The sequence below is a fragment of the Oncorhynchus masou genome, unplaced genomic scaffold, assembly GCF_036934945.1.
Source record: "Oncorhynchus masou masou isolate Uvic2021 unplaced genomic scaffold, UVic_Omas_1.1 unplaced_scaffold_664, whole genome shotgun sequence".
Lineage (NCBI taxonomy): Eukaryota > Metazoa > Chordata > Actinopteri > Salmoniformes > Salmonidae > Oncorhynchus > Oncorhynchus masou.
The window spans coordinates 276,266-293,938 of record NW_027013085.1 but is presented as its reverse complement, the minus strand read 5'-3'; the positions used below and the strand labels follow the sequence as shown (position 1 = coordinate 293,938).

The 17,673-nt window shown below is 47.7% G+C and overlaps 1 pseudogene; it reads right to left on the bottom strand.

Moving 5' to 3' along the window:
- The window catches only part of LOC135536790 (protein tyrosine phosphatase type IVA 3-like), a 31,028-nt pseudogene extending 14,367 nt beyond the window's left edge, over positions 1-16,661 (bottom strand).
- Between the last annotated feature and the right edge of the window lie 1,012 nt (positions 16,662-17,673).

The window sequence follows — 17,673 nt, the reverse complement described above, 5'->3', positions numbered from 1 at the left end:
GCAAAACCCACAACAGGATCCATTCTACTCTCTGTTCAATGTTCCAGGAAGGACAGGGATCCTGTACATGGCAAGGCCTGACCCTAACCTCACATGAAATGCCTTGAATTGCTCTGCATCCTGTTGTGGATATCTAAAGAAGTTGTGGGCATCAAGATATGGAGAAGTCACCACAACACCGAAGATACAGAAATGTCCATTTTACATGTCTGTTCTGACGCCACAGAACTCCATAATGGGTGAACCTGTTGTGACAACCTTGAGAGTAAATCTCTCCCTAATAGAATCTTCGACTGTAGAGAGGATGTGGTTAAAAATAACATTTACATCTACTAAGAGGTGAACAGAGCCGCCTGGTATGTCAACAGTAAGCTATTCATGTCGTGAAGCTCATTCCAAGTCCAACCAACGCAGCCCAGAGCTTGAGACAAGAGCTTGGAGGAGGAGGAGGCAGTGTTCTAATTGTGGCCCGAAGAACGTCTTGGGCCGTTTCTCGGAACCCCCAGAACAGACCCCGTCACCATGGTATCCTTCTTCCTCTGCAACTTGACTCTCATACGACAACCAGCGAGACGTTTGGCAGAGTGTAGGTCTCAAATCTGGCAGCCTATTCCCTTCATAGTACAGTGCACTACTTATGATTAGGGCCCATACAGCTCTGCACAAAAGTAGTGCACTATATGGACACAATAGGGTGCCATTTTGGGCCACTTCCTGAATGAGTCCACAGTCCCTTTATATCAGCCAGCTGAATGTTATCACATGCTACAGAGGATGGTCTATGTTAAGTCAGTCACAAGGTGGATGGACGCACCTCTGGTACTTACCACTGTTATATATGGCCTCCAAATATACCCACACCATTACTGATACACTGGTAAGACTAAAGAAACCTGCAAAAGCAGAGACCGAGGGAGTAACATTTCTCCATATAATGCCAATAAATAACCTCTTTGAGCAACGAAGGCATCACCAGCCATGTCAGACAGAACAGCACATTACACAGCGTGCTGAATGAGACAGACAACATGGTTTTCATCTGGAGTTCAGGGAGATGTGGAGGGGAACAGGGAACTGGGTTTCACCTGCCAGCCAGTCTCTCTCAGCTGGTGGCTAATCTTCTGCTCTCTGCTGTGTTCCTATTGAAGAGGAAGCACTGAGCCAGTCAGTCAGCAAGTGTACACGGGTACGTCCCAAATGGCACCCTATTCCCTACATAGTGCACTACCTTTGACCAGAGCCGGACTTAGTCAGCCAGGATACAAGGCTCTCTCTCACACAGGGAAGAGCAGAGAGAGGACTCAGTCAGCCAGGATACAAGGCTCTCTCTCACACAGGGAAGAGGAGAGGACTCAGTCAGCCAGGATACAAGGCTCTCTCTCACACAGGGAAGAGCAGAGAGAGGACTCAGTCAGCCAGGATACAAGGCTCTCTCTCACACAGGGAAGAGCAGAGAGAGGACTCAGTCAGCCAGGATACAAGGCTCTCTCTCACACAGGGAAGAGCAGAGAGAGGACTCAGTCAGCCAGGATACAAGACTCTTTCTCACACAGGGAAGAGCAGAGAGAGGACTCAGTCAGCCAGGATACAAGGCTCTCTCTCACACAGAGAAGAGCAGAGAGAGGACTCAGTCAGCCAGGATACAAGGCTCTCTCTCACACAGGGAAGAGCAGAGAGAGGACTCAGTCAGCCAGGATACAAGGCTCTCTCTCACACAGGGAAGAGCAGAGAGAGGACTCAGTCAGCCAGGATACAAGGCTCTCTCTCACACAGGGAAGAGCAGAGAGAGGACTCAGTCAGCCAGGATACAAGGCTCTCTCTCACACAGGGAAGAGCAGAGAGAGGACTCAGTCAGCCAGGATACAAGGCTCTCTCTCACACAGGGAAGAGCAGAGAGAGGACTCAGTCAGCCAGGATACAAGGCTCTCTCTCACACAGGGAAGAGCAGAGAGAGGACTCAGTCAGCCAGGATACAAGGCTCTCTCTCACACAGGGAAGAGCAGAGAGAGGACTCAGTCAGCCAGGATACAAGGCTCTCTCTCACACAGGGAAGAGGAGAGGACTCAGTCAAACAGGATACAAGGCTCTCTCTCACACAGGGAAGAGCAGAGAGAGGACTCAGTCAGCCAGGATACAAGGCTCTCTCTCACACAGGGAAGAGCAGAGAGAGGACTCAGTCAGCCAGGATACAAGGCTCTCTCTCACACAGGGAAGAGGAGAGGACTCAGTCAGCCAGGATACAAGGCTCTCTCTCACACAGGGAAGAGCAGAGAGAGGACTCAGTCAGCCAGGATACAAGGCTCTCTCTCACACAGGGAAGAGCAGAGAGAGGACTCAGTCAGCCAGGATACAAGGCTCTCTCTCACACAGGGAAGAGCAGAGAGAGGACTCAGTCAGCCAGGATACAAGGCTCTCTCACACAGGGAAGAGCAGAGAGAGACTCAGTCAGCCAGGATACAAGGCTCTCTCTCACACAGGGAAGAGCAGAGAGAGGACTCAGTCAGCCAGGATACAAGGCTCTCTCTCACACAGGGAAGAGCAGAGAGGACTCAGTTGGCCAGGATACAAGGCTCTCTCTCACACAGGGAAGAGCAGAGAGAGGACTCAGTCAGCCAGGATACAAGGCTCTCTCTCACACAGGGAAGAGCAGAGAGAGGACTCAGTCAGCCAGGATACAAGGCTCTCTCTCACACAGGGAAGAGCAGAGAGAGGACTCAGTCAGCCAGGATACAAGGCTCTCTCTCACACAGGGAAGAGCAGAGAGAGGACTCAGTCAGCCAGGATACAAGGCTCTCTCTCATACAGGGAAGAGCAGAGAGAGGACTCAGTCAGCCAGGATACAAGGCTCTCTCTCACACAGGGAAGAGCAGAGAGAGGACTCAGTCAGCCAGGATACAAGGCTCTCTCTCACACAGGGAAGAGCAGAGAGAGGACTCAGTCAGCCAGGATACAAGGCTCTCTCTCACACAGGGAAGAGCAGAGAGAGGACTCAGTCAGCCAGGATACAAGGCTCTCTCTCACACAGGGAAGAGCAGAGAGAGGACTCAGTCAGCCAGGATACAAGGCTCTCTCTCACACAGGGAAGAGCAGAGAGAGGACTCAGTCAGCCAGGATACAAGGCTCTCTCTCACACAGGGAAGAGCAGAGAGAGGACTCAGTCAGCCAGGATACAAGGCTCTCTCTCACACAGGGAAGAGCAGAGAGAGGACTCAGTCAGCCAGGATACAAGGCTCTCTCTCACACAGGGAAGAGCAGAGAGAGGACTCAGTCAGCCAGGATACAAGGCTCTCTCTCACACAGGGAAGAGGAGAGGACTCAGTCAGCCAGGATACAAGGCTCTCTCTCACACAGGGAAGAGCCGAGAGAGGACTCAGTCAGCCAGGATACAAGGCTCTCTCTCACACAGGGAAGAGCAGAGAGAGGACTCTGTCAGCCAGGATACAAGGCTCTCTCACACAGGGAAGAGCAGAGAGAGGACTCTGTGTGACTGTGTCACTCTGATAACACAACAGACAGAGGGTGGTTAAGGGCCTTATGTAACCCAGGCCTCTAGTTATCTCTACATCCCTACATTCTTCTCATCTGATGCTACCCCTTCTCTGAGAGGGTACTCGCTCTCTGTTCCCAACAACGTTATTAACTCAGAGGGAGAGAAAGGAGAGAGAGAGAGAGAGCGCGAGAGAGAGACAGAGAGAGAGAAAGGAGAGAGAGAAAGGAGAGTGAAGAAAAAGAAAGACCAGGTGAGAGGAGAGGATGTTGGGAGACAAGAGAGGAGTAAACCATGAGGTAAACCCTGACGCTGAGCCAGATGTGTGTGTGTGTGTGTGTGTGTGTGTGTGTGTGTGTGTGTGTGTGTGTTCGGGGCAGGAGGTAGTGTTTCCTCTACTCCAACACATGTGCAGCAGGGTGAGATCATGAATAACATCCTCCACATGGCAGAGAGAGGAAACAGGGTCAGTAGGAACATACTGGAGAATTTTTTTGAAACAGAGCGAGTAGACTAGTCTCAATGGACCAGTTGAGGTACCAGTAGACTAGTCTCAATGGACCAGTTGAGGTACCAGTAGACTAGTCTCAATGGACCAGTTGAGGTACCAGTAGACTAGTCTCAATGGATCAGTTGAGGTACCAGTAGACTAGTCTCAATGGATCAGTTGAGGTACCAGTAGACTAGTCTCAATGGACCAGTTCAGACACCAGTAGACTAGTCTCAATGGACCAGTTGAGGTACCAGTAGACTATTCTCAATGGACCAGTTGAGGTACCAGTAGACTAGTCTCAATGGACCAGTTGAGGTACCAGTAGACTAGTCTCAATGGACCAGTTGAGGTACCAGTAGACTAGTCTCAATGGACCAGTTCAGACACCAGTAGACTAGTCTCAATGGACCAGGTCAGACAGCAGTAGACTAGTCTCAATGGACCAGTTCAGACAGCAGTAGACTAGTCTCAATGGACCAGTTGAGGTACCAGTAGACTAGTCTCAATGGACCAGTTGAGGTACCAGTAGACTAGTCTCAATGGACCAGTTCAGACACCAGTAGACTAGTCTCAATGGACCAGGTCAGACAGCAGTAGACTAGTCTCAATGGACCAGTTCAGACAGCAGTAGACTAGTCTCAATGGACCAGTTCAGACACCAGTAGACTAGTCTCAATGGACCAGTTCAGACACCAGTAGACTAGTCTCAATGGACCAGTTCAGACACCAGTAGACTAGTCTCAATGGACCAGGTCAGACAGCAGTAGACTAGTCTCAATGGACCAGTTCAGACAGCAGTAGACTAGTCTCAATGGACCAGTTCAGACACCAGTAGACTAGTCTCAATGGACCAGTTCAGGCAGCAGTAGACTAGTCTCAATGGACCAGTTCAGACAGCAGTAGACTAGTCTCAATGGACCAGTTCAGGTAGCAGTAGACTAGTCTCAATGGACCAGTTCAGACAGTAGCAGGCCACGTTTCACCTCATTTTGTACCTCCTGAACACCACCAGGGTCGTATTCATTAATGCACAGCGTACCAGAACTTTTGGCACCGTAGCAAAACGTCTTGCAACAGAAAAAAAAAAAAAAAGCTTTTCTCATTGGACAAATTCAGGTCGGTCCCCATTCGTTTCAGCCTGTTTTGCATCCGTTTGGTTCCGAGTGAATAGAACCCTAGTGAGAGAGTGTAGAGAAGAGGGATCCTATGTGTGTGTGTGTGTGTGTGTGTATCTTTGCGCACCATGACTGTGATGCCATCCTTCTCCAGAGGAGTCTTGTCGTAGGTGACCTCACACACCCGCACCACTGTTGTTGCACCATACTGCTTCAGGTCCTGGAAAAGGGAGAGGTAACTTCATCAAAACCATTCATGAGTCGGAGGTGTGACAATGACAGTTGTAATAACAGTTAGATTGATTTGGTAACCGCCCTGTCACATGACAGCTAGTTACAGTGGTAATACCAATCAGACCGAGTAGGATTAAGTTTTCCCTAGATGCTGATCTTCCATCAGTTCTGGGTTTTCCCTGAGAGGCTCACACTCTGTTCTTAGAACCAAGTTTTCAGGGTTAGCCAATCACAGATTGTCAACCAATTTAAATATTAATTGTCATCAAATTCCATTCATTGTGACATTTCCATTTTCACCTAACATGAATATTGATGAAGATTAGCCCTGGGCTAAGAGCGTGCAGTGTGAACCCAGAGGAGTAATCTGATTTTAGATCAGTTACCTAGGTACCACTTCTAACTCAGCAGGATTAGACGACCGAGAGCCAGAACAGTCTGGAAGATTCCTCTCCGTCTCACCTTGATGAAGGTGATAAGAGTTGTGTTAGTGGTGTTGTGTGGAAGGTTCCTCTCTGTCTCGCCTCGATGAAGGTGATAAGAGTGGTGTTAGTGGTGTTGTGTGGAAGGTTCCTCTCTGTCTCACCTCGATGAAGGTGTCGAGGTGGCGTTGGTGGGGTTGTGTGTGATGAGGAACCTCATGTTCTTGTAGGAGACCTCGACGGGGGGAGCCGGACGGTTCATTCTGGACACACTGAGGATCCCACTCTCAGGAGAAGACGCCACGACGTCGACCCAGACCCAGGGGCCCGCACCCACCCTGACAGAGGAGCACCCAGCCCACCAGCTACACTACACTGTCCTGACACAGCAGGCAGGAAGCCAGGCAGGAAGCCAAGAAAGCAGGTCACCCCTGCTAGTCTCTCTGAGGCTGAGGAACAAACCCCAGCAACAACACCCCACCTCAGAAGGACTTTACAAGGTCCTCTCAAGTCTCTCCTGTCCAGGGTGTCGTGGGGTGCTGGGAATAGAGTGGGGGTTGGACAGGGTGAAGAGTAAGGTGCCGGGGGGGGGGGTGAAGAGGTAGCTGTCCGTTAGCTTGCGCTGCCCTTGGCCACCGACACTCACTACCCCATCTGGTGAGTTAGTGGGCCTGCCGTCCGTCGGTCAGTCTACAGTCAGAGTGGGGGTGTCTGGGTCTGGGTGGAGAGGGCAACCTGGCTGTGGGCATTCAGGGGTGGGAGGTGCAGCAGGGCAACAGGGCCATCCTCCCCCCGGGGGGCCTGGGCTCAAGCGCTGAGATGTTGGGCGTGGCAGTAGTCACCGCTCCCCTGCAAGAACTCCATCAACGACTGGCCGGCCTGAGTGCAGCGCTGCAGAGAGAGGAGAGAGTCAGTGGGACTAACAGTCAAACCACACACACACACACAGAGGAGAGAGTCAGTGGGACTAACAGTCAAACCACACACACACACACAGAGGAGAGAGTCAGTGGGACTAACAGTCAAACCACACACACACACACACACAGAGGAGAGAGTCAGTGGGACTAACAGTCAAACCACACACACACACAGAGGAGAGAGTCAGAGGGACTAACAGTCAAACCACACACACACAGAGGAGAGAGTCAGTGGGACTAACAGTCAAACCACACACACACACAGAGGAGAGAGTCAGTGGGACTAACAGTCAAACCACACACACACACACACACACACACACACACACACACACACACACACACACACACACACACACACACACACACACACACAGAGGAGAGAGTCAGTGGGACTAACAGTCAAACCACACACACACACAGAGAGACAGAGGAGAGAGTCAGTGGGACTAACAGTCAAAACACACACACACACAGAGAGACAGAGGAGAGAGTCAGTGGGACTAACAGTCAAACCACACACACACAGAGGAGAGAGTCAGTGGGACTAACAGTCAAACCACACACACAGAGGAGAGAGTCAGTGGGACTAACAGTCAAACCACACACACAGGAGAGAGTCAGTGGGACTAACAGTCAAACCACACACACACACACACACAGAGGAGAGAGTCAGTGGGACTAACAGTCAAACCACACACACACACAGAGGAGAGAGTCAGTGGGACAAACAGTCAAACCACACACACACACACACAGAGGAGAGAGTCAGTGGGACTAACAGTCAAACCACACACACACACACACACACACAGAGGAGAGAGTCAGTGGGACTAACAGTCAAACCACACACACACACACAGGAGAGAGTCAGTGGGACTAACAGTCAAACCACACACACACAGAGGAGAGACAGAGGAGAGAGTCAGTGGGACTAACAGTCAAACCACACACACACACAGAGGAGAGAGTCAGTGGGACTAACAGTCAAACCACACACACACACACACACACACACACACACACACACACACACACACACACACACACACACACACACACACACACACACACACACAGGAGAGAGTCAGTGGGACTAACAGTCAAACCACACACACACACAGAGAGACAGAGGAGAGAGTCAGTGGGACTAACAGTCAAAACACACACACACACAGAGAGACAGAGGAGAGAGTCAGTGGGACTAACAGTCAAACCACACACACACAGAGGAGAGAGTCAGTGGGACTAACAGTCAAACCACACACACAGAGGAGAGAGTCAGTGGGACTAACAGTCAAACCACACACACAGGAGAGAGTCAGTGGGACTAACAGTCAAACCACACACACACACACACAGAGGAGAGAGTCAGTGGGACTAACAGTCAAACCACACACACACACAGAGGAGAGAGTCAGTGGGACAAACAGTCAAACCACACACACACACACACACAGGAGAGAGTCAGTGGGACTAACAGTCAAACCACACACACACACACACAGAGGAGAGAGTCAGTGGGACTAACAGTCAAACCACACACACACACACAGGAGAGAGTCAGTGGGACTAACAGTCAAACCACACACACACAGAGGAGAGACAGAGGAGAGAGTCAGTGGGACTAACAGTCAAACCACACACACACACAGAGGAGAGAGTCAGTGGGACTAACAGTCAAACCACACACACACACACACACACACACACACACACACACACACACACACAGAGGAGAGAGTCAGTGGGACTAACAGTCAAACCACACACACACACACAGAGAGGAGAGAGTCAGTGGGACTAACAGTCAAACCACACACACACACACAGAGGAGAGAGTCAGTGGGACTAACAGTCAAACCACACACACAGGAGAGAGTCAGTGGGACTAACAGTCAAACCACACACACAGAGACAGAGGAGAGAGTCAGTGGGACTAACAGTCAAACCACACACACACACACACACAGAGGAGAGAGTCAGTGGGACTAACAGTCAAACCACACACACACACACACACAGAGGAGAGAGTCAGTGGGACTAACAGTCAAACCACACACACACACACACAGAGGAGAGAGTCAGTGGGACTAACAGTCAAACCACACACACAGAGACAGAGGAGAGAGTCAGTGGGACTAACAGTCAAACCACACACACAGAGACAGAGGAGAGAGTCAGTGGGACTAACAGTCAAACCACACACAGAGACAGAGGAGAGAGTCAGTGGGACTAACAGTCAAACCACACACACAGAGACAGAGGAGAGAGTCAGTGGGACTAACAGTCAAACCACACACACACAGAGAGACAGAGGAGAGAGTCAGTGGGACTAACAGTCAAACCACACACAGTTAGTTGGGGAGAGAAAGTCAGTGGGACTAACAGTCAAACCACACACAGTTAGTTGGGGAGAGAAAGTCAGTGGGACTAACAGTCAAACCACACACAGTTAGTTGGGGAGAGAAAGTCAGTGGGACTAACAGTCAAACCACACACAGTTAGTTGGGGAGAGAAAGTCAGTGGGACTAACAGTCAAACCACACACAGTTAGTTGGGGAGAGAAAGTCAGTGGGACTAACAGTCAAACCACACACACAGAGGAGAGAGTCAGTGGGACTAACAGTCAAATCACACACACAGAGGAGAGAGTCAGTGGGACTAACAGTCAAACCACACACAGTTAGTTGGGGAGAGAGTCAGTGGGACTAACAGTCAAACCACACACAGAGAGACAGAGGAGAGAGTCAGTGGGACTAACAGTCAAACCACACACAGTTAGTTGGGGAGAGAAAGTCAGTGGGACTAACAGTCAAACCACACACAGTTAGTTGGGGAGAGAAAGTCAGTGGGACTAACAGTCAAACCACACACAGTTAGTTGGGGAGAGAAAGTCAGTGGGACTAACAGTCAAACCACACACAGTTAGTTGGGGAGAGAAAGTCAGTGGGACTAACAGTCAAACCACACACAGTTAGTTGGGGAGAGAAAGTCAGTGGGACTAACAGTCAAACCACACACAGTTAGTTGGGGAGAGAAAGTCAGTGGGACTAACAGTCAAACCACACACAGTTAGTTGGGGAGAGAAAGTCAGTGGGACTAACAGTCAAACCACACACAGTTAGTTGGGGAGAGAAAGTCAGTGGGACTAACAGTCAAACCACACAGTTAGTTGGGGAGAGAAAGTCAGTGGGACTAACAGTCAAACCACACACAGTTAGTTGGGGAGAGAAAGTCAGTGGGACTAACAGTCAAACCACACACAGTTAGTTGGGGAGAGAAAGTCAGTGGGACTAACAGTCAAACCACACACAGTTAGTTGGGGAGAGAAAGTCAGTGGGACTAACAGTCAAACCACACACAGTTAGTTGGGGAGAGAAAGTCAGTGGGACTAACAGTCAAACCACACACAGTTAGTTGGGGAGAGAAAGTCAGTGGGACTAACAGTCAAACCACACAGTTAGTTGGGGAGAGAAAGTCAGTGGGACTAACAGTCAAACCACACAGTTAGTTGGGGAGAGAAAGTCAGAGGGACTAACAGTCAAACCACACAGTTAGTTGGGGAGAGAAAGTCAGTGGGACTAACAGTCAAACCACACAGTTAGTTGGGGAGAGAAAGTCAGTGGGACTAACAGTCAAACCACACACAGTTAGTTGGGGAGAGAAAGTCAGTGGGACTAACAGTCAAACCACACACAGTTAGTTGGGGAGAGAAAGTCAGTGGGACTAACAGTCAAACCACACACAGTTAGTTGGGGAGAGAAAGTCAGTGGGACTAACAGTCAAACCACACACAGTTAGTTGGGGAGAGAAAGTCAGTGGGACTAACAGTCAAACCACACAGTTAGTTGGGGAGAGAAAAGTCAGTGGGACTAACAGTCAAACCACACAGTTAGTTGGGGAGAGAAAGTCAGTGGGACTAACAGTCAAACCACACACAGTTAGTTGGGAGAGAAAGTCAGTGGGACTAACAGTCAAACCACACACAGTTAGTTGGGGAGAGAAAGTCAGTGGGACTAACAGTCAAACCACACACAGTTAGTTGGGGAGAGAAAGTCAGTGGGACTAACAGTCAAACCACACACAGTTAGTTGGGGAGAGAAAGTCAGTGGGACTAACAGTCAAACCACACAGTTAGTTGGGGAGAGAAAGTCAGTGGGACTAACAGTCAAACCACACAGTTAGTTGGGGAGAGAGAGTCAGAGGGACTAACAGTCAAACCACACAGTTAGTTGGGGAGAGAAAGTCAGTGGGACTAACAGTCAAACCACACAGTTAGTTGGGGAGAGAAAGTCAGTGGGACTAACAGTCAAACCACACAGTTAGTTGGGGAGAGAAAGTCAGTGGGACTAACAGTCAAACCACACAGTTAGTTGGGGAGAGAAAGTCAGTGGGACTAACAGTCAAACCACACAGTTAGTTGGGGAGAGAAAGTCAGTGGGACTAACAGTCAAACCACACAGTTAGTTGGGGAGAGAAAGTCAGTGGGACTAACAGTCAAACCACACAGTTAGTTGGGGAGAGAGAGTCAGAGGGACTAACAGTCAAACCACACAGTTAGTTGGGGAGAGAAAGTCAGTGGGACTAACAGTCAAACCACACAGTTAGTTGGGGAGAGAAAGTCAGTGGGACTAACAGTCAAACCACACAGTTAGTTGGGGAGAGAAAGTCAGTGGGACTAACAGTCAAACCACACAGTTAGTTGGGGAGAGAAAGTCAGTGGGACTAACAGTCAAACCACACAGTTAGTTGGGGAGAGAAAGTCAGTGGGACTAACAGTCAAACCACACAGTTAGTTGGGGAGAGAAAGTCAGTGGGACTAACAGTCAAACCACACAGTTAGTTGGGGAGAGAGAGTCAGTGGGACTAACAGTCAAACCACACAGTTAGTTGGGGAGAGAAAGTCGACCTATTCTCCATTATCCCCAGTCAGTCAGTTCAGGACATCATTTCCTGTTTTCAAGCTGGGCTGAAGATCATTTGGTAAACTTTCATTCTATCAAACTACACACACAGGGTAAGGAGAGGACAGACAGATAAAAGACAGGCCAAGACAGGGCCTAAAACTAACTTGTTTGTATAGCAGCCACTGTGGCAGGTCGATACAAAAAAATCTACCAGCCAATCAGATTGTTTACCAGTCAAAAATGTGCTGCCATAATTACACAAAGAAACTGCCATGCTTAGTAATGTTTCTAAAACAATAAATGTATTACTAGTAAGAAGTTATTGGTTATATTTCTCAATGTAATTTACTATTCTGTGACCTAAGTATTTTTAACATAAATATCAGACAAAAAATGTTTAGCTGCCCTTTTAAGGTTACCTTGGTAACAGGGCCACTCAAGTTATCGCATGTGCCTGTGTCACTAGTAGAGAGCCAACGAGGTCTCTTTTTGCTAGCAGTGGGAGGAAACTCAAACATTGAAAAAGTAACCTAGCTTGTGAACAAAACAATGAAAATTAACAAGAAATCACTGTAGGATACTTGAGTAAATTAGACCAACTTTTATGCCTGTGCCCATTGCTTCTAAAAACAAATATTTCCGCACTCACAGCCCCCCAGACAGGCAGTGTTGCTGCCTGATATCTGAATCCTAATGTTATAGCTTTCTTTGTGCATTAACAGATACGAAACAAAATGGCATTAATACTTTGAAAACAGCTACTGCAGCTTTTATTTAGCTATAAATCACAACTCACTTGGGCCAATGCTTGACTATTTTTATGAAATACCCACTGTAGGGCCTGGAGTACTGCCACGCACTAACGTCGCTGGTGAATTATACATTCTTACCTGCCAACGGCAAAATCTACCCACGTTCAGCAGGTGGCGGGTGTAAATTTTAGGCCCTGGGCCTCGGTGAGGATAACTGATACCCTAGAACTGCCAATTCCACAAATAGCCCCATACGTTAAACACACACAGCGCCATACGCTAAACACACACAGCGCCATACGCTAACCACACGCAGCGCCATACGCTAACCACACGCAGCGCCATACGCTAACCACACGCAGCGCCATACGCTATCCACACATAGACCCATGTGTTAAACATACTGCATACTTCGAGATGGTAGGACACAAACGGAAAACACTGTGCAGTAGGGACACTTCTCCAGTTATTTCTCCTATTTTAGCACTGTAGGGACACTTCTCCAGTTATTTCTCCTATTTTAGCACTGTAGGGACACTTCTCCAGTTATTTCTCCTATTTTAGCGCTGTAGGGACACTTCTCCAGTTATTTCTGCTACTTCAGCGCTGTAGGGACACTTCTCCAGTTATTTCTCCTATTTTAGCGCTGTAGGGACACTTCTTCAGTTATTTCTGCTACGTCAGCGCTGTAGGGACACTTCTCCAGTTATTTCTCCTATTTTAGCGCTGTTGGGACACTTCTCCAGTTATCCTGCTATTTCAGCACTGTAGGGTAAATTCTCCAGCTATTTCTGCTACTTCAGCGCTGTAGGGACACTTCTCCAGTTATGTCTCCTATTTTAGCGCTGTAGGGTAAATTCTCCAGTTATTTCTCCTATTTTAGCTCTGTAGGGGGGCCCCACAAGGGTGCGTTCTGAGCCCTCTCCTGTACTCCCTGTTCACCCACGACTGCGTGGCCACGCACGCCTCCAACTCAATCATCAAGTTTGCGGACGACACAACAGTGGTAGTCTTGATTACCAACAACGACGAGACGGCCTACAGGGAGGAGGTGAGGGCCCTCGGAGTGTGGTGTCAGGAAAATAACCTCACACTCAACGTCAACAAAACTAAGGAGATGATTGTGGACTTCAGGAAACAGCAGAGGGAACACCCCCCTATCCACATCGATGGAACAGTAGTGGAGAGAGTAGCAAGTTTTAAGTTCCTTGGCATACACATCACAGACAAACTGAATTGGTCCACTCACACAGACAGCATCGTGAAGAAGGCGCAGCAGCGCCTCTTCAACCTCAGGAGGCTGAAGAAATTCGGCTTGTCACCAAAAGCACTCACAAACTTCTACAGATGCACAATCGATAGCATCCTGGCGGGCTGTATCACCGCCCGGTACGGAAACTGCTCCGCCCTCAACCGTAAGGCTCTCCAGAGGGTAGTGAGGTCTGCACAACGCATCATCGGGGGCAAACTACCTGCCCTCCAGGACACCTACACCACCCGATGTTACAGGAAGGCCATAAAGATCATCAAGGACATCAACCACCCGAGCCACTGCCTGTTCACCCCGCTATCATCCAGAAGGCGAGGTCAGTACAGGTGCATCAAAGCTGGGACCGAGAGACTGAAAAACAGCTTCTATCTCAAGGCCATCAGACTGTTAAACAGCCACCACTAACATTGAGTGGCTGCTGCCAACACACTGACACTGACTCAACTCCAGCCACTTTAATAATGGGAATTGATGGGAAATTATGTAAATATATCACTAGCCACTTTAAACAATGCTACCTTATATAATGTTACTTACCCTACATTATTCATCTCATATGCATACGTATATACTGTACTCTATATCATCGACTGCATCCTTATGTAATACATGTATCACTAGCCACTAACTATGCCACTTTGTTTACATACTCATCTCATATGTATATACTGTACTCGATACCATCTACTGTATCTTGCCTATGCTGCTCTGTACCATCACTCATTCATATATCCTTATGTACATATTCTTTATCCCCTTACACTGTGTATAAGACAGTAGTTTAGGAATTGTTAGTTAGATTACTTGTTGGTTATTACTGCATTGTCGGAACTAGAAGCACAAGCATTTCGCTACACTCGCATTAACATCTGCTAACCATGTGTATGTGACAAATAAAATTTGATTTGATTTAGGGTAAATTCTCCAGTTATTTCTCCTATTTTAGCGCTGTAGTGACACTTCTCCAGCTATTTCTGCTACTTCAGTGCTGTAGGGACACTTCTCCAGATATTTCTGATACTTCAGTGCTGTAGGGACACTTCTCCAGCTATTTCTGCTACTTCAGCGCTGTAGGGACACTTCTCCAGCTATTTCTGCTACTTCAGCGCTGTAGGGACACTTCTCCAGATATTTCTGCTACTTCAGTGCTGTAGGGACACTTCTCCAGCTATTTCTGCTACTTCAGTGCTGTAGGGACACTTCTCCAGCTATTTCTGCTACTTCAGCGCTGTAGGGACACTTCTCCAGCTATTTCTGCTACTTCAGCGCTGTAGGGACACTTCTCCAGTTATTCCTACAGTTATACCACAATTCACAATCTTGATCAGGATGATACTAATAGTGTTGTTTTACCTGTAGAGACATACTGTAACCTGGTAGTGTTGTTTTACCTGTAGAGACATACTGTAACCTGGTAGTGTTGTTTTACCTGTAGAGACATACTGTAACCTGGTAGTGTTGTTTTACCTGTAGAGACATACTGTAACCTAGCAGTGTTATCTGTCGTAATGTTATAGGTTGTAGCCTACCGTTTAAATGTAACAAGGATGAGGTCGGAGCCTACCGTTTAAATGTAATAAGGATGAGGTCGTAGCCTACCGTTTAAATAAGGATGATGTTGTAGCCTACCGTTTAAATGTAATAAGGATGAGGTTGCTGCCTACCGTTTAAATGTAATAAGGATGATGTTGCAGCCTACCGTTTAAATAAGGATGAGGTCGCTGCCTACCGTTTAAATGTAATAAGGATGAGGTCGCAGCCTACCGTTTAAATGTAATAAGGATGAGGTCGCAGCCTACCGTTTAAATGTAATAAGGATGAGGTCGCTGCCTACCGTTTAAATGTAATAAGGATGAGGTCGCAGCCTACCGGTTAAATGTAATAAGGATGAGGTCGCAGCCTACCGTTTAAATGTAATAAGGATGAGGTCGCAGCCTACCGTTTAAATGTAATAAGGATGAGGTCGCAGCCTACCGTTTAAATGTAATAAGGATGAGGTCGCAGCCTACCGTTTAAATGTAATAAGGATGAGGTCGCAGCCTACCGTTTAAATGTAATAAGGATGAGGTCGCAGCCTACCGTTTAAATGTAATAAGGATGAGGTCGCAGCCTACCGGTTAAATGTAATAAGGATGAGGTCGCAGCCTACCGGTTAAATGTAATAAGGATGGGGTTGTAGCCTACCGTTTAAATGTAATAAGGATGAGGTCGCTGCCTACCGTTTAAAAGTAATAAGGATGAGGTCGCAGCCTACCGTTTAAATGTAATAAGGATGAGGTCGCAGCCTACCGTTTAAAAGTAATAAGGATGAGGTCGCAGCCTACCGTTTAAATGTAATAAGGATGAGGTCGCAGCCTACCGGTTAAATGTAATAAGGATGAGGTCGCAGCCTACCGTTTAAATGTAATAAGGATGAGGTCGCAGCCTACCGTTTAAATGTAATAAGGATGAGGTCGCAGCCTACCGGTTAAATGTAATAAGGATGAGGTCGCAGCCTACCGGTTAAATGTAATAAGGATGAGGTCGTAGCCTACCGTTTAAATGTAATAAGGATGAGGTTGCTGCCTAATTGAGGTAACGCGGACACACTGACAGTAATTCGATACAATCTATGGGAGCTTCAGCTTTACAGTTATTACTACACCATCTCCTTACCAAAATAACTTCCCTCACTACCTCCTAACTGAACACATAGTAGCCAACTGTGAAGTAGAAAATACAACTGTTGAAGTCAACTGTGTGTGAAAGTAGAAGTCCAGAGTAAAACTAGCACTCAGAGAAGCCACCGTATGGTACTGCTCACCTGAGACAACTTCTTTGACAGGAAAACATCCTCAAATAGACAAGAGAAACAACAAGCAGTCTTCTTTAGATTCCTTCCTCGCAGCTAAAGCCCAAGAAGCATTTCATTCCTCTGTCACCACCAGTTTGATCAAGCTCATCAAACCCCAGGTCCTCCAAGGAGTCTCTCCAACCTGTTACTCTGCAGAGCTTCCCCTTCACACACTGAGCGTCCATCCACACTGCACACACCCGTGAGAAAGCTTATAGTAATCTAGGCAAATAAACCTTCACCACGCCTCTCCTACTGTGGTCCCTCCCACAGTCTCTCTCTCTCTCTCTCTCTCTCTCTCTCTCTCTCTCTCCATCTCTGTTCTGAACCAGTTGAGGCTGCCCAGGTTTGTCATATGACACTGACAGCACTCAACTGTTAATGTCACAAACAAATGCATTGAATGCTCTAGGAGGCACAGAGAGTTAGCCCATAACCTAACCAACTTCACTATATTTAACAGTCACCCCCAGGAGTCAGAACAACCCATAACCTATCCAACTTCACTATATTTAACAGTCACCCCAGGAATCAGAACCCATAAACCTAACCAACTTCACTATATTTAACAGTCACCCCCAGGAGTCAGAACAACCCATAACCTATCCAACTTCACTATATTTAACAGTCACCCCCAGGAATCAGAACCCATAAACCTAACCAACTTCACTATATTTAACAGTCACCCCCAGGAGTCAGAACAACCCATAACCTATCCAACTTCACTATATTTAACAGTCACCCCCAGGAATCAGAACCCATAAACCTAACCAACTTCACTATATTTAACAGTCACCCCCAGGAGTCAGAACAACCCATAACCTATCCAACTTCACTATATTTAACAGTCACCCCCAGGAATCAGAACCCATAAACCTAACCAACTTCACTATATTTAACAGTCACCCCCAGGAGTCAGAACAACCCATAACCTATCCAACTTCACTATATTTAACAGTCACCCCCAGGAATCAGAACCCATAAACCTAACCAACTTCACTATATTTAACAGTCACCCCCAGGAGTCAGAACAACCCATAACCTAACCAACTTCACTATATTTAACAGTCACCCCCAGGAGTCAGAACAACCCATAACCTAACCAACTTCACTATATTTAACAGTCACCCCCAGGAGTCAGAACAACCCATAACCTAACCAACTTCACTATATTTAACAGTCACCACCATCTACTCTGTTCTCTCCCCTTTCCCTTAACTGCTAGTAGACAGAAACA